The 25,450-nt window shown below is 43.3% G+C and overlaps 2 pseudogenes; one reads left to right on the top strand and one right to left on the bottom strand.

Annotated features, from left to right (window-relative positions):
• The first annotated feature begins 3,632 nt into the window (after positions 1-3,632).
• Positions 3,633-20,930, top strand: LOC146575206 (protein cramped-like; annotated as a pseudogene).
• On the bottom strand, positions 20,879-25,139 carry LOC146575205 (peroxisomal reductase activating PPAR-gamma-like; annotated as a pseudogene).
• Between the last annotated feature and the right edge of the window lie 311 nt (positions 25,140-25,450).

Genomic DNA, 25,450 nt, shown 5'->3' with positions numbered 1-25,450 from the left:
GACCCAAGAAAGCGCCCAGAAATTTGGGCAAATGTCTGCTCTGAAGTTTTTAGCCAAACCAAACTGCAGGTCAGTTTAAAGCGCAAAATTGTGCAAGTAGTCCAAACTAAACCGTTCTTGAGATGCAGAAATGTTGTCACACACAAAAATCAGACGATTGTGCCTCCAAACAAATTGCACTTACAAATGCTTGTAACATAAATGATGAAAATAGTAACTGCAAAGTTGAGACTGAACAGTGTTTCAGTTAAAGTGATAAGCTAGCCATTCAGCTGACTCATTGGTGATTGCAATGATTGCAGGTTTCATTATAGAAGAATATCAAGGAGAAGACAGATGGCAGGGAGTCAGAAACGGGGGATGGAAATGCAAGATATTGAGGACAACTTATGAGCCCAGGCGTCAGGTGTGAACAACAACAATAACTGGGCTGTATTTAGGTGTACAGATCACATGACCATCAAAAGAGCAGTGTAGGAATGAGAGAAGATCAACAGGGGAGCACACAAAGAGGTTTATGGACACAAACTGGGAAAGGTGGCATGCTCAGTTGATCAGTAGAATACCACACTAGACTTTCTTCCAGGACGGTTGAGGACCCTGTTGTGGGGGCGAAGCTTGGGTCCAATGTTCCCTCTAATTTTTCATGTGTCTGAGCGAACACACAAACTCTCTGAGCGGTCCCTTGGACCACTGTGAGCAACAGCAGGCGTGTGCACTGTGGTCACGTCAGCATTGAATCCATCCAAGTTACATGGTTTATTAAAATAATCAAATTACAACATTTAAATTTATGTTAGACTTTTTTTTAATTAACTCCTTTAGCCCACTTACAACAAAAATTCAAAAAAAAATCTTGTTCATGACCTGTGTAGTATGTTAACACTATTGGAAGTAAAAATAACTTGAACTCCAATTTTGAAAACGCAACTTTCTTTTTTAAAAAAAAAAAAAAAAAGCTCTGACTTGTATTATGAGTATGAGTCTGTGGTCTGGGAGAGAGTCCTGTAACTCTCTGTCTGCAAAATACAGTATATAATGACCAATGTTGGGCAATTAATTATATAATTACGTCTTCAAAAAAGTAACTGATCTATGCAAACAAAGTTTTTTGCAGCTGTTTACTTAAAATGCAGCCAAGGCGTTTTTTTAAATAAACATTTCAAACTATTTACAGAACAATCAGCTGTTCTGCATCAAATTTGATGCCACACAAATTATTTGTGCCACTCCAAAAATAATTTCAAATCAAAATCAAATCAAATCACTTTTATTGTCACATCACATGTGCAGGTACATTGGTACAGCACATGTGAGTGAAATTCTTGTGTGCGAGCTTCACAAGCAACAGAGTTGTGCAAAATACAATAATGTAAACAAGCAAAATACAAGAATGGCTACATCTGAAACTAATAAATATATGTACAATATATAATAGTATATGCATTTCTGGATGTGTATACTAAATATTTTTCTACGTGTGTGTGTGTGTGTGTGTGTGTGTGTGTGTGTGTGTGTGTGTGTACACATATTTTACAAATTAAATAGAGTCAACAATAAATAAAATATATAAAAATATACAGAGTTGAGACATGTGCAAAACAGTGGCGTTACTGTACAGTATGGAGTGCATAATGTTAAAGTTCCAGTAGTGAAGCTGAGGTGTCTATGAAGTGTTCAGCAGTCTGATGGCCTGATGGAAGAAGCTGTCTCTCAGTCTGCTGGTACGGGACCGGATGCTGCAGAACCTCCTTCCTGATGGAAGCAGTCTGAACAGTTTATGGCTGGGGTGACTGGAGTCCTTGATGATCCTCCCCGCTTTCCTCAGGCACCGCTTCCTGTAGATGTCTTGGAGGGAGGGAAGCTCACCTCCAATTATCCGTTCAGAGCACCGCACTACTCGCTGGAGAGCTTTGCAGTTGTAGGCGGTGCTGTTGCCATACCAGGTGGTGATGCATCCAGTGAGGATGCTCTCAATGGCACAGTGATAGAAGGTCCTGAGGATGCGGGGGCTCATGCCGAATCTTTTCAGTCTCCTGAGAAAGAAGAGGCGCTGCTGCGCCTTCTTCACTGTTTTGTTTGTGTGTACTGACCACGTAAGATCCTCAGCCAGATGTACACCAAGGAACCGGAAGCTGCTCACTCTCTCCACAGCAGCGCCGTTGATGGTGATGGGGGTGTGTACTTCTCTGCACCTCCGGAAGTCCACTATCAGCTCCTTTGTCTTTGCGACGTTGAGTGTGAGATGGTTGTCTTGACACCAGTGGGTCAGGGCGCTGACCTCCTCCCTGTAAGCCGTCTCATCACCATTGGTGATAAGACCCACCACTGTAGTGTCGTCCGCAAACTTCACAATGATGTTGGAGTTGTTAGTGGCTGTGCAGTCGTAGGTGTAGAGTGAGTACAGGAGAGGGCTCAGTACACACCCCTGTGGGGCACCAGTGTTCAGTGTGATGGGGGATGAGGTGATGCTGCCCAGTCTGACCACTTGGCGTCTGTCAGACAGGAAGCTAAGGATCCAGCTGCAGAGGGAGCTGCTCAGTCCTAGATCCTGCAGTTTCCTGTCCAGCTTCGAGGGAACGATGGTATTGAATGCTGAGCTGTAATCTACAAACAGCATTCTCACATACGTGTCTCTCTTCTCCAGGTGTGACAGGGCAGTGTGTAGTGTCAAGGCTATGGCATCATCAGTGGACCTGTTGTGGCGGTATGCGAACTGTAGAGGGTCCAGTGACCGAAGCATTTGCTTACGATGGGGGTCAGGGCTACAGGTCGCCAGTCGTTCAATGAGGAGATGGTGGAGGATTTGGGTACAGGGACGACGGTGGCCATTTTGAAGCAGGCTGGGACTACAGACAGAGAGAGGGAAAGGTTGAAGATGTGCGTGAACACTGCAGCCAGCTGAGCCGCGCATGACTTGAGGACGCGGCCGGGAATCCCGTCCGGACCAGTAGCTTTGCGTGCGTTCACCTTCCTGAAGCACTTCCGCACATCCTCCTCAGACACAGTGTGCGCACTGACGTCATCCGCGGTGCGCACACTGTCCGGTCTCATGGTGTTCGCTGTGTCGAATCTAGCGTAGAATACGTTTAGATCCTCACACAGAGAGGCCGTGGTCTGCGGTGTGCTGGTTTTCCCTCTAAAGTCTGTGATCGTGTTTAGTCCCTGCCACATACTCCGAGGGTTGTCGAACTGTTGCTCCACCCTGTCCCTGTACTCACGTTTGGCTGCTTAGATAGTCTTCCGGAGTTGGTAATGTGCGTGTTTGTAGTCCGATGTGTTCGCGGAGGCAAAGGCGGTGCTCCGTGCCGCCAGTGCCGCGCGAACATCTCCGTTAATCCAGGGTTTTTGATTTGGGAAGGATTTAACTGTTCTGGATGGGACGACATCTTCCACGCATTTCCTGATAAATCCGCAGACTGAGTCTGTGTACTCGTCAATGTCCCTAGCAGCCACGTGAAACATTTCCCAGTCCGCGTGATCAAAACAGCACCGCCCTCCGGGTTGGAGCTTCCTGTTTCAGCTTCTGCCTGTAGGCGGGCAGGAGCAGGATGGAGCGGTGATCTGATTGGCCGAATGGGGTGCGGGGGAGGGCTTTGTACGCATCCCGGAAAGAGATGTAGCAGTGGTCGAGTAGCCGGTCTCCACGAGTGTTAAAATGGATGTGTTGGTGGAGTTTGGGTGAGACTTTCTTCAGGTTTCCCTTATTAAAGTCTCCGGCTGTGATAAACGCTGCCTCTGGGTGTGCGGTTTCCTCACTGCTGATCGCGCTGTACAGTTCCCTGAGTGCTCGGTCAGTGTCGGCTTGTGGGGGAATGTAAACAGCCGTAATAATCACTGCTGTAAATTCCCTCGGTAGCCAGAATGGCCGGCACTTAATCATCAGGTACTCCAGGTCCGGTGAGGTCCAGGTCCACTTATGCTTACTCCAAGCACCGCTGCGAGTTTGGCCGTCAGTGTCAGTTTTCGGATTCGCCTGCTGAGCTGCTGGTGGAGATCCACCCGGACCCAGTGGCGTGTCTAGAAAATTTTTGTTGGGGGGCCAGGTAGGGGCACAGATTTGGAGAAGGGTGGCAGATGTAATTGGCAGATAATGTTTTTAAAAAAAAAATCTACCAACCGTTAACCATAATTCAATAATCCTATAAACCTAATAACCGAATGCGCTTTTAATTCTTATTAGAATGAGATTTTAACCACTATGGTGCAAAGTTTTTAGATACTGCGTTGATAAAGTACAAGAGATACAATCAGTGCTTTGTCAGTGTTTACTCAGCATTCAAGGACAGCAATATTTGCATAATATTTTTACTGACATATAGTGCACATATGTTTTGGGCAAAAACATTTTTGAATATTAAAATACGAACATTTGTAACAAAGAATTGACAAATTAGCCAATGCCAATGCAAAACCAATGCCTATTAAAAAAAAGAAGATAATCTTCTCACAAACTGGTGTTTGATTTTGAAACAGGAAAAAAGTGGGGAAACAACTGAAAAGACTAACATTTGAATAAAACCTGAAAGCAAGTAAATACTTTCTATGCTGCCTTATGGTAAACTTTGGTAATATTGATCAAGAACAACACTGGCTGATGATGAAATACAGTCAGCTGGCATGGTGACACTGCCAGTATTAACCTGCAGGGCTGGACTGGGACAGAAAATCAGGCATTTTGACTAGAGACCGGCCCACCAGGTATTAAAGCCATAAAGACTTTGACTGAAAACAAATGCTGTTGTGACAGTGATGTACACTGTCTTGTTGGTATATGTATGATTTCTATACATTTTACGTCAGATAAAAACTTTGGTTGTAAGATTTAGATAATTATTTAATAAAAGCTAGATATTTTAAATGAGAATAAGAAAGAAAAGTATTTCTTTGTGCCCCACCTTTCCCTGTTAATGCCCTACCTGGCCCCCTGGCAAAACTTTCCTAGATCCACCCCTGCACAGTTGCCAGCTGTCAGCTACATAAAAAAGGATCCTGGTGTTATTTGTGTCTCAGAAACAGTTCATAACTTCCCTTCAACTCATTCATGTGAACTAAAAGGTAAACCTGTTTCTCCATCACCTGTTCAGCTCTGATGATTCAGTAAGGACATCTCCTGGTTTCATCTTCATGTTTCCCTCTCACCACATATCCAAACCGATATCATGACCAGCAGCTTTTACAGCTGTGACTCCAGCAAACATCAGCTGATACTAGAAAGTAATATCAAATAAATTCTAACAACAGCTGATCAAGCTTAAATGTGCTGCTGTTGTTTAGCGCGACATCTGCTGGTTTCCTCTTTCTGGCGCAAAGTGGGCGATAAATAAACAAGGGAGAAAAGCCAATCAGCTGATCATTGATCAGTTTCATGATTGAAGTAGCAACAGGAGAGGCAGGGGAGAGGATGAGAGGAGAAGAGGCAGCTGTGCAGCGTAACGACAGAATAACTCCAGCTTTGTGTCTTTTTTTCATTATAGCGAAAGTCCGGGACAAACTGTGTTCCTTCTCAGCTCAATACGAAACGTGTAATATTTTCTCTGAATGAGGGACCATTCCATTTTTTTAAAGAGCCGTTGGCAACTCTACTAACTAACCTTATGAATAAAATAAAGTTCACTATCAGTAACGTCATAGCACCCACCCAGCTGTATATAAACTCTGTCAAGCTGGCTAGAACCAGTACTAGTTATTGCAACTGAGGGTAAAAAGTCAGCACAACGAAAATAAACTCCACCTAAACTTGGTTTATATCTGACCCAGATAGACTGCAGGTCATAACTTCTTACCTGAAGTTCAGTTCACCTGACACTCGGACTGGCGGTGTTCCAGATCTACTGGCGTTTAGATCAACTGGCGTTGGTCGAACAGATGTGTGGCAGTCTTGCGTTTCAGGAGCTGCTACCGACAAACCAGCAAAAAAACGCCAAATGTGTCATCTGTGACACTTGTGAGGTTATCTCAAACACACTCCGTCAGTCTTGATGCTGTTGAACAACAAAATGTTTAAAATGTGGCGAGTTTATCTGGTGATATCCTCATTCGCGACGCGATCGCGAAAACAGCAAACAATTAACACCACGCCGATGTTGTTCACAGGACAGCAAGAGTAAACGATCGGGAGACTCTTGTCGTCGTTATCGTTCCGCTCGCACGGTTTATTTCTCCGATTTCAGCGTTTTTGCTTCACAACTACAGCGAGCAGTTTACTTTGTGCACTAACATGGAGTCGAGTCAACCAGCGCCACCTCTGGCCAAGTGCCACAGCCTACAGCCAGATCAACCTGTGACACACATCTGCACCACGTTTGAATTCGTGTCATGCACATTTGTACCTTTCAACTGTGTCTGTTTAAATCACGGGCTTAAAATGGACCTGATATCAGGACAGGAAAGGGACATTACTGAACAGGGTTGCTTACAGTTCTTTTGTCTTTTTTCTTATTATTTTCTTTTGGGACTATATAGGAAATTGGACTAGAATGATGTTGCAGTTTTCAGCCAATCATTTCATTGACCCACAGATTTAGCCTAGGCTACCTTTGTTTTGTTTTTTTTATCACCCCCATTTTACAACAAATACCAGTAAAGCAGAGGTTGTAATTTATTTGCCATTATTCAGTTTTGGTTTTGCAAATAATCTGAATGAGCCTCTGTAGTAACTCAGAGGGTGACTGATATCAGGAACTTTCTAAACAATGAATCAAAGCTAGAGATGACTTAAGGCTTTCAGGATGACTTTTAAACACAATGAAGGATTCCCCTGTAGGCTACCAATCACTAATAGTATTGTATTTGCTAAGTGTGAGCTGGTTGGTGTCAGTTTATCTATGCAGACAAGGCATTACCTCCTGGGTTTCCACACTACCTGTCCCTCTGGAGGCACAGACAGCTTTGGGTGGGGCTGAGACTTAGTAAGGTGGTGGTGGTTTTTGAGTTTGTTAATGAGGCTATGCCACCCAGTAATCTGTGTGTTCCTCATTGAAAAGTGGAATTTATTTGGAAAAATATTTCAGTACATTATACATCTGTGATTTTAATTTGTACATTTTTCCTTTTAAAATTGCTTTGTCCACAAAACAGCAGCCATTGATCAGATCAGAAACAATATTATTTACTTGTGTATCCTTTGACAGGTATGACTGGTGGATTTTTGTTGTTTGAAACAGAAAAGCTCTGATTGTGTCAGAAACTATATTTAGATTGAGCACAAACGTTTGACTGTCTGACTAAGAAAGCCTCACTTATTTTTATGTGATGCTATATCGGTGCACTTCTATTTTGAAGGCGACACATTTAGGTTATTGTCTGTGAGCCAGTCACATGCTTGTGTTTGTAAATTAACACCCATTTGGGCTAAAAAAAAACAAAAAAAACAACACTTTTTTTTCTTTATTTATTTTTTTTTATAATGTAGCACAGTACTGCAACAGCAACTCTCTGGGTGCTCCTGCTAATGTCTCCTGGTGTTGTGCACAGTACTGGGCCAGAAAACTTGGCCAGTGGAGCCCACCATGAGTTGGTTTTGGAACTGTGTAATGTAGACCTGACCATAGGGACTGATTGCTTTTCCTGTCTCCTTGCCAGAGCTTAACCACAGAGAGGGAAGCTCTGCAGGTTCTGTGCGCTGTAATGGCAGTGGGTGGCTTTGTGTGCATGTATTTTAACATCTCGCAAATCACACACCTCAGATCAACCTTTTTTCGTTATGACATAAAAAACAGCCAGGGTGGTGAGCTGATATTTAAGTTGTGCCTTTCCTCTGAATGTTTCTGTGTTAAAACAGGGGCAGAGAATGGCTCCTCTTCCCAGGGTGTGGTGGGGCAGACCGGGCCTGTGGTCAGCTCCACGGGGGGAGTATCCAAGACCTCCAAGGGCCAAGGGTCTACAGAGAAGGAAGAACAAGCTGGTAACCAGAAAAGAGCCCGTCGGCAGTGGGAATCCTGGAGCGCCGAGGACAAAAACAGCTTTTTTGAGGGTCTTTATGAGGTAAAGCTTGCAACAACCTTTTACCAAGTTAAAAGTTTACCATGTGTAGATCTTTTGACGTCGTAGATTCACGGCTGCCCTCCTTTGTTCCCAGCACGGGAAGGATTTTGAGGCCATCCAGAACAACATTGCAATGAAGTACAAGAAGAGAGGCAAGCCAGCAAATATGGTGAAGAACAAGGAACAGGTCCGCCACTTTTACTACCGAACTTGGCACAAGATCTCCAAACACATCGACTTCGCTAACGGTGAGTTGCTTTTTTTCTCTCTCTCTTAATTCACCTTGGAATTTTTGATCCCCAAATATGAAGTTTGTACACTGTAATGACTTTATCGAATGACGCCTCATAAAAATGTGTACAACTCATACAACAAGGTGATGTCTTAGGCTGATCTTAATTGGTTTATTTTAGGTTTGTGTTTAGTTGTTTCAGTTATGCTACTTACTGCAGACACTGTGAATGAGAAGTAAAGAAGAGATGCTGTTAAACAGCCACATATATTATTATTTTTTCCTACAACAGAACTCACACTGACATTTTTGTTTTTTAGCAAGCAAAACATATGTTAAAGAAGTTCACCAGATAAGCTGGAGCTCTTTTCCCCTACAAAAAGCACCCAGTGTTACTCTCATGTTATCTTTATGTAGCACGCACAGGCCTCCACCAGTGTTGTGACTTGTGCTTCCTTTCCTTCTCAGTGTACTCCAGGGTGTTAAAGAAATCTTCTCAAGAACTGTACGGCCTCATCTGCTACGCCGAGCTTCGCAAAAAAGTTGGAGGATGTAAGTGAGGGCTGTGAAAGCGCTTGGATGCAATGTAGACTGCGTGTGTTTTGCTGTTTGTTCTGCTGGTTGTGGACACAGGGGATGTGATTAAACTCCAGATGATCCCTGTGGCTCGGGGCAGTTGCCCCTGAGGAGCATGTCTTAACTAGCTGTCTTGTGTTTTGTCTTTGACAGTGATGGATGATAAGAATGTGGCAAAGCTGAACGAACTCATCCAGCAAGGGTAAGTCTGTGGCAGAAGCTTTGGCTAGTGGGTTTACGTACACATCTGGGATTGTGATACTTTAAACTGATGCACTAGATCACATTTGGAAAGATACAGATTAGCACTTTGCTAGTATGAAAAACAAATCTGAGGGCTGAGTTGACAGTATGTAGTCAGATGCTTTCTCTGTGGCACGGCAAGGTTTAGAGCTTACAACATATATGAATAAAGATTCTTCTGTTCCACCAGGGCCACCACCGTGCGCTCTAAGGGGAGGAACCTGCGGATCAAAGCTCCAATGTGCCGAGCGTTGAAGAAACTTTGTGATCCAGATGGTGAGTATGAGCCTGCAGAAACCCAGCACACGCGTTACAGAACAAGCACTGAAAACCTCACTGATGGTGAGACTGGGGGGTTCACGGGGGCGGGGCTTTTTTACAAAAACCATGGCATCAAGTGGGCTGGTGGTGTTTCCATGGTAACTTTGGGTGCAAAGTGAGGAGGATGAAGGAGATGACTGTTCTGACCAGCTGTCATCAACCCCTCTGCTCAATAACACCCACTCATCACACTTACTGAAAATATTTGCTTTCATCAAGGGTAGAAAAAGACTGTCTCTTGTCATTGTTGTATGTAAATCTGTGAATGGATCCCACTGAGATTGATGGCTGCCTTTTCATTTTGTCGTGGTTGATTAAGTGAGAGAGCATAGTTGAGTTTATAGGTTTTGGGCTTTTCTTATAGTGGCTGAATCTGTAATTTTGTGTCCTGCAGGAGTGAGTGATGAAGAGGACCAGAAGCCGGTGCGTCTGCCCTTGAAGGTGGCAGTGGAGCTCCAGCCACGCAGTAACCACTCCTGGGCCCGAGTTCAGAGTCTTGCCCACAACCCTCGCCTCAGGTCTGACATGGATAAGAACCACAATATATTTTCAAAAGCATAACATCCAAGAGTCGGAGAGATGTCATACCTTCATTAATTCATTTTCTATTATTATTTTATTTATTTATTTTATTAGTTCAAGCCATGGTGATGCAACAAAGCCTGAGCTAATTTAAGAACCTCTTCTTGGCTTCAGACTGCTTATTTCAGTTTGATGGTTTGCATGTTTTCCACCGTTTTCTGGGTCAGCTCTTTTTTTTTTTTTTTTTTTTTTTTTGTGCAAATTAAATATGTGTGTATATGTTTTTTTTTTAAGCTAACTCGTGAAATTTGAAAAGTGTAAACACCCTCAGACATGATGCTGTTCAAAGTTTAAACTCTATTTCTTTCATTTTTAATTTTTGTTCTCAGTTCAGTTTTCAGTTAGTGTTCAGACTGGGTTTGCTTCTTTTGAGGTTCAGTTTCGTTTTTACTGGTTTCAGTGTTAGGGTTTTTTTTTGTTTTTTTGTTTAATTATTATGATAATAAGGGTTATTTATCATGGGTAGGTTGAAGAAGGGTAAAGACTTTGTGAAAATGGCTGAATTACAGCAATGTCAGTATGCATTTGTTTGCAAACGTGACAAAACAAATATAGTAAAACTATACATTAATGAACATTTCTGTTTTATTTTAGTTATTTTTGGAGCACGTAGTTGGCGTTTTGATTTTTCCCACACAGGATTATTTCGGTTTTAGAAAACTCTATTAAATTTGATCCACAGTAGTCTAAGTGTAAAATGTAGAAGTAGTTTATGTCAGACGTATTCGACCTGGTAGTGTTGTATTTTGCAAAGTTGACATCAAATGTTTTTTCTGTTTTCTCAGGATGGTGGTGGAGCTCCACAGGAAAGTTTCCAGCCTCATAGAGTATCTGAAACAGAAGTGGGCTTATCATGACCAGTGGATTGTATCCTTTTTAAAAAAAACATTACAGTGCAATATGTATGCAAAACTCTTCAGAGTGTTTTTCATTCCTAGTGTACATATTAGAAATGTACTGCTCTAACATGCTGCTTTCTGGGGCATATACAGTGGGGCAAAAAAGTATTTAGTCAGCCACCGATTGTGCAAGTTCCCCCACCTAAAATGATGACAGAGGTCAGTAATTTGTACCAGAGGTACACTTCAACTGTGAGAGACAGAATGTGGAAAAAAAAAAAAATCCATGAATCCACATGGTAGGATTTGTAAAGAATTTATTCGTAAATCAGGGTGGAAAATAAGTATTTGGTCAATAACAAAAATACAACTCAATACTTTGTAACATAACCTTTGTTGGCAATAACAGAGGTCAAACGTTTACTATAGGTCTTTACCAGGTTTGCACACACAGTAGCTGGTATTTTGGCCCATTCCTCCATGCAGATCTTCTCGAGAGCAGTGATGTTTTGGGGCTGTCGCCGAGCAACACGGACTTTCAACTCCCGCCACAGATTTTCTATGGGGTTGAGGTCTGGAGACTGGCTAGGCCACTCCAGGACTTTCAAATGCTTCTTACGGAGCCACTCCTTTGTTGCCCGGGCGGTGTGTTTTGGATCATTGTCATGTTGGAAGACCCAGCCTCGTTTCATCTTCAAAGTTCTCACTGATGGAAGGAGGTTTTGGCTCAAAATCTCACGATACATGGCCCCATTCATTCTGTCCTTAACACGGATCAGTCGTCCTGTCCCCTTGGCAGAAAAACAGCCCCATAGCATGATGTTTCCACCCCCATGCTTCACAGTAGGTATGGTGTTCTTGGGATGCAACTCAGTATTCTTCTTCCTCCAAACACGACGAGTTGAGTTTATACCAAAAAGTTCTACTTTGGTTTCATCTGACCACATGACATTCTCCCAATCCTCTGCTGTATCATCCATGTGCTCTCTGGCAAACTTCAGACGGGCCTGGACATGCACTGGCTTCAGCAGCGGACCACGTCTGGCACTGCGGGATTTGATTCCCTGCCGTTGTAGTGTGTTACTGATGGTGACCTTTGTTACTTTGGTCCCAGCTCTCTGCAGGTCATTCACCAGGTCCCCCCGTGTGGTTCTGGGATCTTTGCTCACCGTTCTCATGATCATTTTGACCCCACGGGATGAGATCTTGCGTGGAGCCCCAGATCGAGGGAGATTATCAGTGGTCTTGTATGTCTTCCATTTTCTGATGATTGCTCCCACAGTTGATTTTTTCACACCAAGCTGCTTGCCTATTGTAGATTCACTCTTCCCAGTCTGGTGCAGGTCTACAATACTTTTCCTGGTGTCCTTCGAAAGCTCTTTGGTCTTGGCCATAGCGGAGTTTGGAGTCTGACTGTTTGAGGCTGTGGACAGGTGTCTTTTATACAGATGAGTTCAAACAGGTGCCATTCATACAGGTAACGAGTGGGGGGACAGAAAAGCGTCTTACAGAAGACGTTACAGGTCTGTGAGAGCCAGAGATTTTCCTTGTTTGAGGTGACCAAATACTTATTTTCCACCCTGATTTACAAATAAATTCTTTACAAATCCTACCATGTGAATTCATGGATTTTTTTTTTTTCCACATTCTGTCTCTCACAGTTGAAGTGTACCTCTGGTGCAAATTACTGACCTCTGTCATCATTTTAAGTGGGGGAACTTGCACAATCGGTGGCTGACTAAATACTTTTTTGCCCCACTGTACCAGCTTGTGTCGAATATAAACTGGTCCTTAACTTTGAAAACTCAGCTTAAGAGTCTCATGGAGAGAGAGGCTCTAGAAGGCAACCAGACCAGCACAGCCTCTCCCAGCATAACTCAGAAGGAAGAACTTTTTCTTTTTCCAGCTGAGAGCTGCACATTGACTACACTGCCTGGGGTGGCACGTGTGGTTCACTCCAAAGCGTCCTGCACTGTCCATTGGATCGAGAGTGGCAAGAGCCGACCTAATGCCAAGGAGTTGCCAGCTGCCCAGATCCTGGGCATCCATGCAGCTCCACAACCTCGAACTGGCAGCAAATCTGGGCGGGGAAGCGCTGCTGTTGCTGGTGCTTCACTGACTATAACGGGTGATGCTCGTCGAACTGAAACCCCCAACCCTGATCCATCAGCAGACAGTTCTGCAAAGGTAGAGGAGAAGAGACTTCAGTCCCCTTGTGTCCCAGTTTCCTCTCAGCTGACTGTCAGAGAAGAGGGAGATGGGATGGGATCTTCTGATCCAGGAAAGGCCTGCACTGGCGTTGAGGTCAGTGGTGGTTTAGCCATGACCAGAAGCACGGACAGGTCATGTAGTGGTGCCGATGGCTCCGCTGAGCAGTACAAAGAGGAGCAGAGCACCAGCGCGTCTTCCTCGGAGGCAAATCAGCCTCCTTCAGTCAAACCTCCAGTGACTGGCTCAGACGAAGCCGTGTCGCAAGCTTCCCCACCAGCGACCAAAGAACGGGTCGTTGAGCAGATCAGAGAGGAAGGCTGGAGCGCCCGTGACGCAGAGAACGTCACCCTGGCCGAGCTGTACCTGATGTTTGGGAAGCCAGGCAAGCTGCAGCTGGAGTACGAGTGGCAGCCGGTCACAGCTCCACCCAGCAACTCAGAAGAGGGACAAGCCTCAGTGCAGCCAAAGCCCGACAGGACAAATCGAGTTTTGCGCTGCTTACTCAAGCTGGTTTCCACTGAAGTCAACCCCAAACCTCTGGTAAGTTTTCCCTTTTCTGTCTTCCAAGATTGTGGCCTGGTGTGTTGTTTAAATTACAAGTTGAAAAGATGAAAAATGTGTAATTATCAGTGGCATTAAGGCTTAAAATTAAACATTTTTAAGATGCAGCAGTGTGAAGAGTTTATATTCCGTACAAAGCCAGCTGATGAAAAACATGTTACTGGTTATGTACTATGAACACCACAGGTTTTTTTTTTTGTTTGGTTTTTTTTTGTCTTTTTCAATGAAAGTGCTATTTCGAGATAGGAGCATATCATGTGTCTTTTCCTTCAGGCTCCAGAGCTGTGCTCCACAGCCACATCACCCCTCAAGACCTATCAGGAGGAGCAAAACCAGGTCCTCACACCTCCGGCGAAGGGTCCTGTTGCAGGCGCCCGTAGCCCCAGCTGTGGGCGGCCGCAGGCGTCTTTGCGCATGCCCAAGTTACAGCTGCCAAGTGCTGGAGGTATTTATGTCTCTCTCCTGCTGGCTTTTGTGATAAAGTCTTTTCTGTACTTACAGTGCTGTAGTTATTAAACAGCGAGAAGTAATTATGCAGCACCGATGCTTCCTCTTTAGAAGTTGTCTTCAAATAGCTGCCTTTCCTGATGTGGCACCACATCTGTTTCAATCCTGTTCAGGTGGGCGCAACCTTACCCGCTCTCTGCTGGGTTCTACTGCAGTTGGCGAATCAGAAAGCAGCGTGTTCGCAGTACCCACCACGCTGCCACCCAACAGCTCACGGCACAACCGAATGTTCTCCCCTAACAAAGAGGCAGAGCTAGCCTTCAGACAGCAGCTCGACTCGATCAGTGTAAGCCAGAATAATGCATCATTTTTTGTTTATGCCAACTGTACAGAGACATAATTCATGTATTAACGAGCATTAATATGTGCTTTTTTCTTTTCTTTTTCTCACAGATGCAGTCAGATCTTTTCCTTTCTAGACAGAGAAAACCTCGGAACAGACAACTTCGCAAACCACTTGTAGTTCAGGTGAGAGCAAGATCATTATCCATTCATCAGTTCTGGGCTTGGTTGGGTGGAAGGCGGGTTTTCCTAAGTGTGTTTTTGTTTGGCCACTTCTTTCTCGTTCACAGCGAACACTGCTGCCCAGAACTACAGGAGACACTCCTCAACACGTCTGCTCCTTCTCCATCCTCTCCAACTCCTCTGCCACAGGTACTCCTCAGATGGCAGGACAGAACGATAGAATATGTCGTCAGCTGAGGCTGGAAATGTTTAGGGCGTAGTTTTACAGTATGCATTAATGAAATCACAGCTAAAAACGATTTCTCTTTCTCAGCAAGACCCTCTGGTAATTGTCTGCTCTCTCACTTCCTGTTTCTTCCTTCAGGAACTGGATCTTTCCGGCCGATCCATCCCCGACTAGCTCCTTCCTCTCGCTCTGTCCAAACTAAAACAACCCCAGCAACATCCAGCTCTGCGGGGGCCAGCCAGCTCTCTAGTATGGACTTCTTCTGTTATCTACTACATTTTTCTGTTTTATTGAAATATTGATAAACTCTACACCAAATATACTGCAAAAAAATTACATATTGTTGTTTTTATGGGGTCAACAACTTTGCTTTTATAAGCACCCAGTTTCACACCTTGGCTCAGGCGATTAGAGGATCATCAGGGGTCCTTTTGTCCCTCTGTGGGGGGATACTCCCACTAGGTTTAAATCTGGGACTCCCCACCATTTGACCTTAGAACTGAAGAAGCTTCTCGGATGAGAGGTGAAACGTCTTCAAGTAACTTAAAGAAGTCCAGATGCTTTTCTTTGTAAGCTCCTTTGACTACGATGACCTGGATGACTGAGAACCTTCACAGACATATTTTATAAAATTGCTTAAAAACATATTTAAGGTCCAAGTTGTATTTGTGTAAGATTCCTGTGTCAAAATCTAGAACTCTGAGAAGGTCAGTGACAGACAGTATTTCTGTGCAGACGACAGAAGCAAAAACATTTTTCCAGAAGACCTTGGACCATCCTTTTTTTTTTTTTTTCTTCCTGCTCTGCTCTTCACATGCTGTTGCTGTTGATGCTTATCAGGAGTGATATGACAAATCTCTCGTTTGCCTGAACTGTTAATACTTTCAGGTGCCATTGACCTGGCAGCTAAGTCTGCAGGCATCATCCCAGGCAGTCCCTGTCGGGAGGTGGATTCTTCCACTGTGGATAACAGCGCTCTTCTCGCCACCACTCCCATTGCTGATGCTGAGCCAGACTCTCAACTCCACCAGCAAAATGTTCCAGAGGTCAGAGACACACACACACACACACACACACACACACACACACACACACACACACACACACACGGACTAGAACCCTCCTTCATTTGATGTCTCCTCCTTGCCTGTGGCATTAGAATAAATGCTATTGCCCATTACCATCTTGGAGTGTTACATTTAAAACGGTCAGTTTTTGATTTATCTTACTTTAATGAAAGTTATTGCTCACTCTAATGATTTTCTGTTTATCTGTGCGGTGTAGGCCAGGTTTTGCATAATGTTTTTCTTTTTACTGTGCATCTGTCGTACAAGACTTCACAAATGATTTAGTAATTTTTATAGATTTTCTTTGTAGACATTATTCTTGCATACAGTTGTCATATTCATGATCACCTGTTTATTTGTCTGTTACGGTTTAAAAACAAGCTGCTCCAAACAGTTTGCCCTGATGGGATAAATAAAGCTGTTTGTATCGCCATCAGAGCGTTTCCTTGCTCACAGTGGACCTTTGTGAGGGAACACTTGGCTTAGTTAAAGGCAGTGAGTCTGCGTAACCTCATTTGTTTTCCAGTCGTAGCTGATCACCATTTGGTAAAGAAAATTGTCAGCTATGCTTGAATAAATGGTTTAAAAAAATGTGATGTGCTAAGTTAAATCGCTCTTTCCATAGAATGGCGTACCACCTCCGTCTCCTGGAGTCACCGGCGGGGGAGACTCACTCCTCTCTCCCCCGAGCGTTGCCTCGCTCCTTGATATCTCACTCCCAGGCCCTCCTGAAGAGGCTCTAACCCCCGGAGAACCTCAAACGCAGATCAGCGACTCCATCATCGAGCTTGCCATCAACTCCACACATTACGGTGCGTGCACGTGCAGACGTCTTACCCGAGCCATATTGACAAGAAACTGCTAAATAAAGCTTGATGATGTTTGTTTAGTGAAATGGAAAGTGAGAGTAGGTTAGAAAGGTTTTGTAATTACCACTGAGGTCAGCTTTGTGGCTCCACAGCATTAATTCCTCTGCAGGTTGTGGAAAAGAGTGCACGTTGACATCCAAGCAGCTAAACATCTGAGCCTGCTGAGTTTAATCGCTGATATCTCATTTCTGTTTGCCTGCTGCACTGCAGGTGAGGAGGCTGCTCTCTCTCCAGCCAAGCTGGGCAACAGCGACGGCTCCAAACTGCTGGCCTCGTCTCCCTCGCTCAGCCCATCCAGAGGCTGGATCCCTTCACCCAGCCACGACCCTCAGTGGTACCCCAGCGACTCGTCTGACTCCACACTGGGATGCCTCCTTTGTAAGAGTTTTTTTGCTTCCTTTCTCAAGAGTGTGCCAGAAGTTACATTTTAGGCCAAGAAGAACAGAATATTAAGTGGATGTATTTTTATCATTACTTCCCACTAAAAATGCTGCATACAGCAGCACGTGCAGTCAACATTTACAAAGATTTGTTTGTAAAATCCCCAATATTACTAACACAGCTGTATGATGAAAGGCCATTTACTCAGTCTTTTGCTCTTATTTTCCTTGCAGCCAGCATGGTCTCTCCTGATAAGGGCAGACGGACCACCCTAACCCCCACTGGCCCCTCCAGTGGCACAGCTCTACTCGGTCCTAGCCTCCTGGACTGCAATTCTCATGATTCTCATGATTCAATCCCGTGGCCTTCCTGATGTGGCAGAGGTAAGTAAATGCTTGTTGATTAAATGAAAGAAAGTTGTGACTGAGAAGCAACACTTGCCACAAACACAACACAGTCTGAATCTCAGCAACCAACATGTTATATGTTATTAATTAGTCTCTAAAATGTAAATGTAAAAACATCACTTCCCATTTTAAAAATAACCTGCATTTATATCCACTCTGAAAATGTGGTTCTTATCCCCTTTTGGATCTGTCCTGCTGTGCAAGTGGACTCTGACCCAGAGCCGGTTGTGTTAGGGACCACATGGTACCTTTTGGATAGATCAGCTTCTGGGCTGATCCACCAAATTTTAGGTGATTTTTAATGAAAAACTTGTTGAGTCACACCCTGAGATTCAGACACCATACCTTTTGAAATGCTGACAGCATTTAATATCTGAATCTCAGTCTGTGAACACGTTTTCATTTTTAGTGCTCTCTCTCGCTCTCTTGCGTGCTTTGATAGCGACTTTATGAAGAAATGAATCGGGAGTGTCAGTTAGCTGGTTCAGGTGTGGCAGGAGGGGATGAGGCAGAGAGAAGCTCTAAGTTTGTTAAAGATAACCTGCCAGTGAGCAGGTTTAGTTCAGATTGTGTTAAGTGATTCATCTCAGGGTTAACAAACGCAGACTTGTTAGCTTAAACCTGTTTCCTGGGATGGGGCCCAAACCTGCCTGGGAGGTGAATAGAGCCCGGTGACTGTTGCCTCCTGTGTTTGGACTAACACATCTGCTTTTTCAGTAAATAATTTAATTTCATTGACAGATATTGATGTGATGAACTTTTCCCCCCCTGCACTCTTGACCTAAAGTATGAAACTGTTCGAGGGATGTCTGGAAAAATCTTGTTTTTTGGGGGTTTTTTCTCCTTCTTGGATTTGCCCTTGTTGTCAGTCTGAAAGCTCTTTGGTGTTGCTTGCAGATGGATTCTCAGCTTGCTTGTATGATGAGTGAGAGCAGCATAGACTACATCGCTCGCTTCAATGATCTGGCTCAGGAGCTCGCCGTAACTGAGCCCTCCATTCCACCTCCCTGAGGAAGACTCCACCAAGCCATGGTCATCTGTACCTCTAATCTACAGCCAGTTCCAGGCATTTCCACAGTTCCAGGAGAGAGAGACACAAACTTCTGGGCCCACACTTGGAAGCAGTGACTACTGCTAGAAATTCAAAACCGATTTGCAGCCAGCAGCTGCAAATTACCCCAACTTTTACCACGTCTGGTTCTCACACCTGTCGATAAGCAGGCCATTCCTAAAAAGAGACCAAGGCAGAACTTTGCTCACCTAGAGCATCATGTTGTTGGTGACAAGAGGTACTGTAAGTGAGGAGAGGAGAGGTTTCCTCTCTGTCTTCTCCCTGTTTGGAGAAAGAAGACTGGGGAGAAAGGCCAACCCCATCCCCCCTCAAAGCCATCCATGGCCTGTTTGTAAAAGTGCAATAATAGGTGGTCAACCGTGACCATTGTTCAAAAGCGAGTTGCGTTGGTTTCACTGAACTGTTCTCTAAGGAACAATTCCCTTTAAATACAAACACTTTAGATAAAACAAATGAGTTTACAAAGATACAACCTCATGTACAGGAAAATACTATGCCATATCCGAACAAAATATCTGATCTTTCATGTCTCTTCCTGCTCTCGGTGTGTGAGTGCATGAATGTATCTGTGTGTGCGTGTGTATTAAAGGCTGTAAGGCTGACCGCTCAAAATGTGCAGTTCAGATCATCAGCTGGTGGCAAACAGCCACTGGACTGTGATTTTTATTAAAAGTAATGTCGGTGAGAAAGAGATACTTGGCATAGTTCAGTAGCAAAAGTGGAACAAAACAAAGTGATGTGTAGAAGTTCATTTTTCCTGTTGGCCTCCTTTTTTCTTTTCTTTTTGTTCCTCATCTCTTATGAGTTCAGGTGTTACAGATTGTGTTGTAGTCACACGTGTTTGGAATCGGGTTCTTCATTTCTCAAACCCACATTTAAAAAAAAACAAACAAACAAAACAAAACAAAAAAAACAAACAAATACAAATAAAAAATGGCAGCTTGTTGGTTGACTCCACTTGGGTAGCTCCACAGATGCTGAAAATGTTATTGGAATTATTTTATTGTTGCATTCATTTCTCATTAGTTTTGTGTGCAGAGATGCAAGTTCAAATATTGGATTTTGTTGCATAAACAGGAATACCTTTTTAGATATTTAAGCCCTCTTCACACGTGTGGTATTTGGAGACTGAATCAGAATGTTTTAAAGAGTCTGTGCTGACAGTGCTTATAGCCACAAACAGCATAATGTGCGTAATGTACTGTTCTTCATGGTTGTTGCGTCTGAATGAAAGCCTTGAGGAACGTTCACATTAAAACGTTTCCTTTGACTCGGCGCTTTCCCAGCTCCTCATTCGCAAGCTGCAATAGGGAGAATTTCCCTCCTGTATTGTAGATGTGAGCGTGAATTGCACAGGAAGGTTTTAATGAAGGGAGATGAACAACTCAAAAAGATGCGCGTGAGCGGCAGCACTCTGATGCGTGCCTGTCTGTTAACATACATTCAGGCTTGCGCTGTTTTAAAAGGTGACCTATCCAGACCTGAAGCTTCCAGATCAACAGCAAGGAGGGCGTGTCTTTGTTTACTTTTGCTGTCGTTTTCAGTAACGCTGACACAACAGGTGGGCGCTCTCTTGCCGACGCCATCGATTACAAGGAAATCTAACAATGTTGCTCATTTACTTTCCTTAGTTCTGTTGCTTTCTTGCCGTCCTAATTAGTTCAAACAAATGAGCTGGCTGCAGCCACACATTCATTTTGTTTGACAAACTAGAATTATGAATGTCCTGGCTACTATTGAGTTCCCAGTAGAAATACACTCCATAAGAGCGAGCGGTTAATTTAATGAAACACTAAAGCCATAGTTGACTCCATTTATTTTAATTTTTGTTTTTTATTATATGCCCCCAAATTACTTTCCTCTGACTAGTGGATGCTAACAAAACACTATGACTAAAGAGTGGCTCTTGCATGTTACAGAAGCAGACATCGTTTCTCTGAATTTTTCATGCAGTACAGACTCATTGCCTTCACATTTAATTTGATCAACCAGCATCATCTCTATGCAGCTGTGTGAACCCGTTTGGTGTAAACTGTTAGACCTCTTTGTCATTCCACAAACGAGATTGTAAGACGATCTAACAAATGTAAGCGCTCCTGTGGTGTTAGTTTGTGAACATTTGGAAACGCTTGATCTTGTCACACTAGATGATTCTTAATAAGGAATCCTATTGAAGGATGTATTTGTACAAATGGAAATTCCAGTATTCACTGCGCTTTTGTAACATAATGTAAATCATTATTTGGACTATTTATTGTTAATATTTCTGAGACAAGTGTTTTTTCTGTTTTAATTTAAGGTGACATCCAAGAAAGGAGGAAAAAAAAATACTGTTTTCAGTTTGTAAAAGGTGTTTTATTCTGTGCATAAAGATAGTTATAAAAACCTGCCTGTTTTCTTGTATTCACTGTGTTTGGGGGATACACAGCAGTTCATATGCAAGCTTGTACAAAGTTCGGTCTTTGGCCTTGGGCTTGTTTCTGACAGGTTTGTCAGCTTCTCCAGAGATGGATGAGTGGTTTATCCGCACAGACTCCACACTGAATTCCTCGCTGCTCCCAATAAAAGTACAATCATGCTCCAATCCAGACGACACTTTAAAGTGACAAAGAATATTAGCCGGAAACAAAAACTCGACTGCACGTACGTGTGCTGAAGTGACTCATTTTCAGTGATGTGCTCTGCATACTGCATGGAAAATATGACCCAGAAACAGGTCGGGTGCTGCACCATTTTTCAATGAGAAATTGTTGGCAAACGTTGACTTTGTAACCACAGTAGATATTTTAAAGGAGAGTAAGTGACACAGTTGTGGGTAGACATTCTGCCAAAACATCAGACATGATTCCTTTACCACAGTTTGGTTTATTTAAGCTGTTCTGTTTGCATCAGGAGTCCCAAATTATGGAGTTCAAATTAAACCATCTCTTCTCACCAGCCTGCAAAATGTGATACTGCAGGCTTTTGCCAACAATTTTTGTTGTTTTTGGGTGGGAAGGGTAAAAGTTTCTCAGACATGACAGACAATATCAACATGTAAATTAGACATTAAACAATGAATAGTACAAAAACCCACTCCAGCTCTGTCCCAGATGTTATAAAACAGATCTCCTCATTTCCTCCAAAGTCTTGCTTATTTCAGGTCCTAGACCTCACCAGCTCGAACATCACTTATCCTTAGGTTTTTGCTCCTTTCGAGCGCGCGAGGACATGAGCTTGAAGAAAAGTGCAGGCCAGAGTGTGCGGAGGTATACTGCAGCAGTGGGCAGAGGGCCGGCCAAAACCACGTCTTTACTTTGCTGACGAACAGCCTTTAGGACTTCCCACGCCACGTCCCTGGGGTCCCAGCCCGTAGCTGTAGTTCTGTCCAACACTGAGCGGTAGTTGCAAAGACAAGAGACATGTTGCATCATTGATACAAGAGAGTACAGATTACTTCAATTAATTCAAATTACTTTTATTTATATAGTACCAAATCACAACAGCAGTTGCCTCGAGGTGCTTTTTAATGTAAGGTAAGAAAGACCCTACAATAACTTATAAATTACTCTGGTTATGTTGCTTCTTACTTTTATTATTTAGTTATAAAAATCCATTTGGCTTGTAGTCTTTTCCTTATGTAGTCAAAAAAAAAAATCAGTAAGAAAACACAAAATCCCAGCTGGCATCAAAGATCCACACACATTCCAACACCACCTTAATAACTCTGAGATTTATCACCTGTTACCAGCTGACTCTTAAAAATGCTGCTTTTGCTACTGTTACTCTTTTGTTCCATCCTCTCACTGCCTCACCTCCATACTTGGATCCATCTCCTGTGACAGCATTGATCGACAGGTTGGTTCAGATGTACCCGGGGCTGATCACAGTCACTGGGATCCCGTAGCGCTCCATCTCTGCCCGCAAGCAGTCGAAGTAGGCCTGGGTGGCGTGCTTGGACGCAGCATCTGACCAGCATGAGACAAATCAGAGGCTTGCTTTAGTTACCCTCCTCCTGCTGGCAAACTCATGTTGTGTTTGTTTGCATTAATCAAAGACGACTTACAGGCTGACCGGTAAGGAATGGCTATCTTCCCCTGGACGCTGCTAATCACTACAATATGGCCGCTGTGCCGGCGAACCATGGAAGGCAGGAGAGCTGTGGAGAGAGGAAAGAAATGAAAGAGAGAGGGCTGACTCATATTCATGATAATCTTCACCCAAATCTCTACATAAATGACTTATTAACTTCACATTTAGCTCGGCTCTTTCAACCACAAGCCAAAATAAATGAAAACATCCCGTACGCTGAAACCAACAAGATTAAACAAACCTTGTGTAAGAGCAACGGGCCCGAAGTAATTTGTCTCCATAACATCCCGCTGAACTGAAATGTGAGTCTCTAGTATATTGCCAAGGTAACTGATTCCAGCATTATTAATGAGGATGTCCACTTGTCCGTAACATTTCAGGATCTCTTCTGCAGCTCTCTCCACCGTGTCTGTTTTAGCCAGGTCGAAGACAACAGTACAGGGAGTGTGAATCTGGTGGATAACCAAAGCGAAACAAAACGACTCTTTACAAATGGATCCTTAGAGGCTAAGCTATAGTTCAGACAGACCAGACTTTATTGTGTTACTCCTTTGTGTGTATATACATACCAGTTTCTGTGTGTTTGCTGAACTCGCTGTTAGTTCTTGGACCACCTGCTGCAGGCGAGCTGCGTCACGTCCACACAAGCCGTGCACCTGCAGCGTGGAAGACCCGCGCAGACTCTACAATGCAGAATTCTCGTTGTAGATTAGTGAGCATAAAACAGGGGTGGGTGCAGAGAGCCACACCACTAAGCTGAACTCAAATCTGCTCAGTATCTCTTTAATTCTTACCAGGAGCACTTTATAAAACTGAAATAAGCATAGAAGAAAACTGCTAACATTTTTATCATGATATAATAAACATTCCCCAAAACAATTGTGCACAAAATGTCCATATTTTTGCAAAATTTAAAAGACTTAACTTTATTTTAAAATAAGTGCTATTGCTATTTTTAATTATTTTTTCTTGCTCAGCTACAGGAATCTAGTCCGTCTTGAGTTTCTACAAGTGCATCCAGTGAATCAACAGTGCAACAAACTGAAGTTAACGGTTTTAGTTACAACACCAACAGCATGGTTCACTGACTTGCACAACACCTTCTGCTGTACGATTCAGCGGGGAAAAAAAGCAATTTTACTTCTGGCTTCATTTCAGTCACTTTATCTTGCATCTGCTTTAAAAGTCCCACATTTTTCCCTGTCAGATTTTGACAGGTGTAAGTTGTTTACAAACAAACAAACCTTGGTAGTCCCTTTTACTGAGCCTGTGGCTGCTAAACTCTTTTCGTTGTCCCATGTAAAAAATTCATTAACAGGGCTGGGTCATCACAACTGTCATCCACAGCCACCAAGCACTCTTTGATAAACTCCTCAGAGGATGGCTTGTTTGAAATCACAAAGCTGGTCTTGCCTGCTCCATCCCTGGATGTGTGAGGCTTAGTGAAAAGTCCTGTTGCTTTTCGCAGATTTGCTAGCAACAGTCCAGCTCTTTTCTCTCTCTGTTTAGTCTCACAAAGGGGATTCAATCTGTAATCCATAAACAGAGCACTCTGCTCTCCACAAACTAAACACATGGCTTTACCTCTGACTTCAGTAATTAAATATTGAGAAGTCTACGTCCTGTTAAAAACTCTACACTCCGTATCAATCTTTCCTGTTTTTAAAGGTCAGCTGACATCTTTCGGGGCTAGAAACTCTCAGAAACAAAAGATCAGGCACACTTACAGAGGAGATGCATTCGCTCACAAACATGTGTTTGTAAAGTAAAAAAATAGCATTCATGTTCAAAATAGAAGTGACAAATTTGTAATGTGGTTTCCTACAAAAATCAGGAATCCACTCTCTGACCAGGAATTTATCAAAGAGTGTTTGGTGTCTGAAATGGGACAAAATGATTCATGTATACGTATATATGTTTAAATCCTAATTTCCCATTGATCGCACGCAGACTGGTCCGAGACAACCAACGGGCAGTACAATGTCCAAATCTGATAAAGAACTACAACTACATGTTGGCATCTGCACAACAACACTGAAGAATGAGATTGCACATTATCTAAATAAAAGCCTACTAGCACTAAAGCAGTATGGTTTAGAGAGTTTGCACATGTAAGCTGAAATGAATGAATGGAGGCTGACCTTTCCCGAGTCCAGAGCTGGCCCCAGTTATGACCACTACAGCACCTTGGACTGAAGCCCCTTTTCTGAGACGTACAAGTATCCGGTACAACAATACGACTCCCAAACCGGTTAAAACCACCGGTAGCATTCCTCCTCCCATCACACGCTCCATTACTTGGCAATCACCAGCTACCTGCAGGTAAAAAATAATCAGTAAATACCTTATAAGAAATTATTTACTGTACCTTTAAAGTCCATCTGAATGCAACTACCAACATGACAATAATAAACACACATACAGCCAAAAAAGCGGGGGAATTAAATGGTAATTCATTGTAATAAGAACAGTAGGAGTTATGGATCTTCCTTTATCTTCTTAACCACTTAAGCCCCACCTGCTAGCAACAACCAATAACTTGATATCACCAGACTTCGGACAATCTTATTAAGCAAATGTTAACTAAATACATGCATCACTTAGCACATTAATATTCGCATGGTTAAAAAGTACAGTTCAGTATGCCAGGTGAACACCTTGCACATGCACACACTGGGTTTAGCACTAGCTTGTTCTGCGCAGGCAGTGTCAAAATAACGGCTACTGAGGCTAAAGCTAACAACAGCTAGCATCTCTAGCAAATACTAACAAGTGTTGGTTTGTAGTTCTGTTTTTTACAGGTCTCACCTGAGCCGAGCTGCTGAGCAGAGCAG

This window comes from Mchenga conophoros, linkage group LG4 (genome assembly GCF_057382185.1).
Source record: "Mchenga conophoros isolate Kocher_MC1m ecotype Shallow Benthic linkage group LG4, M_conophoros_male_GT1.1, whole genome shotgun sequence".
Classification (NCBI taxonomy): domain Eukaryota; kingdom Metazoa; phylum Chordata; class Actinopteri; order Cichliformes; family Cichlidae; genus Mchenga; species Mchenga conophoros.
The sequence above is the reverse complement of the archived record's forward strand: the minus strand, read 5'-3'. Positions and strand labels throughout refer to the sequence as shown.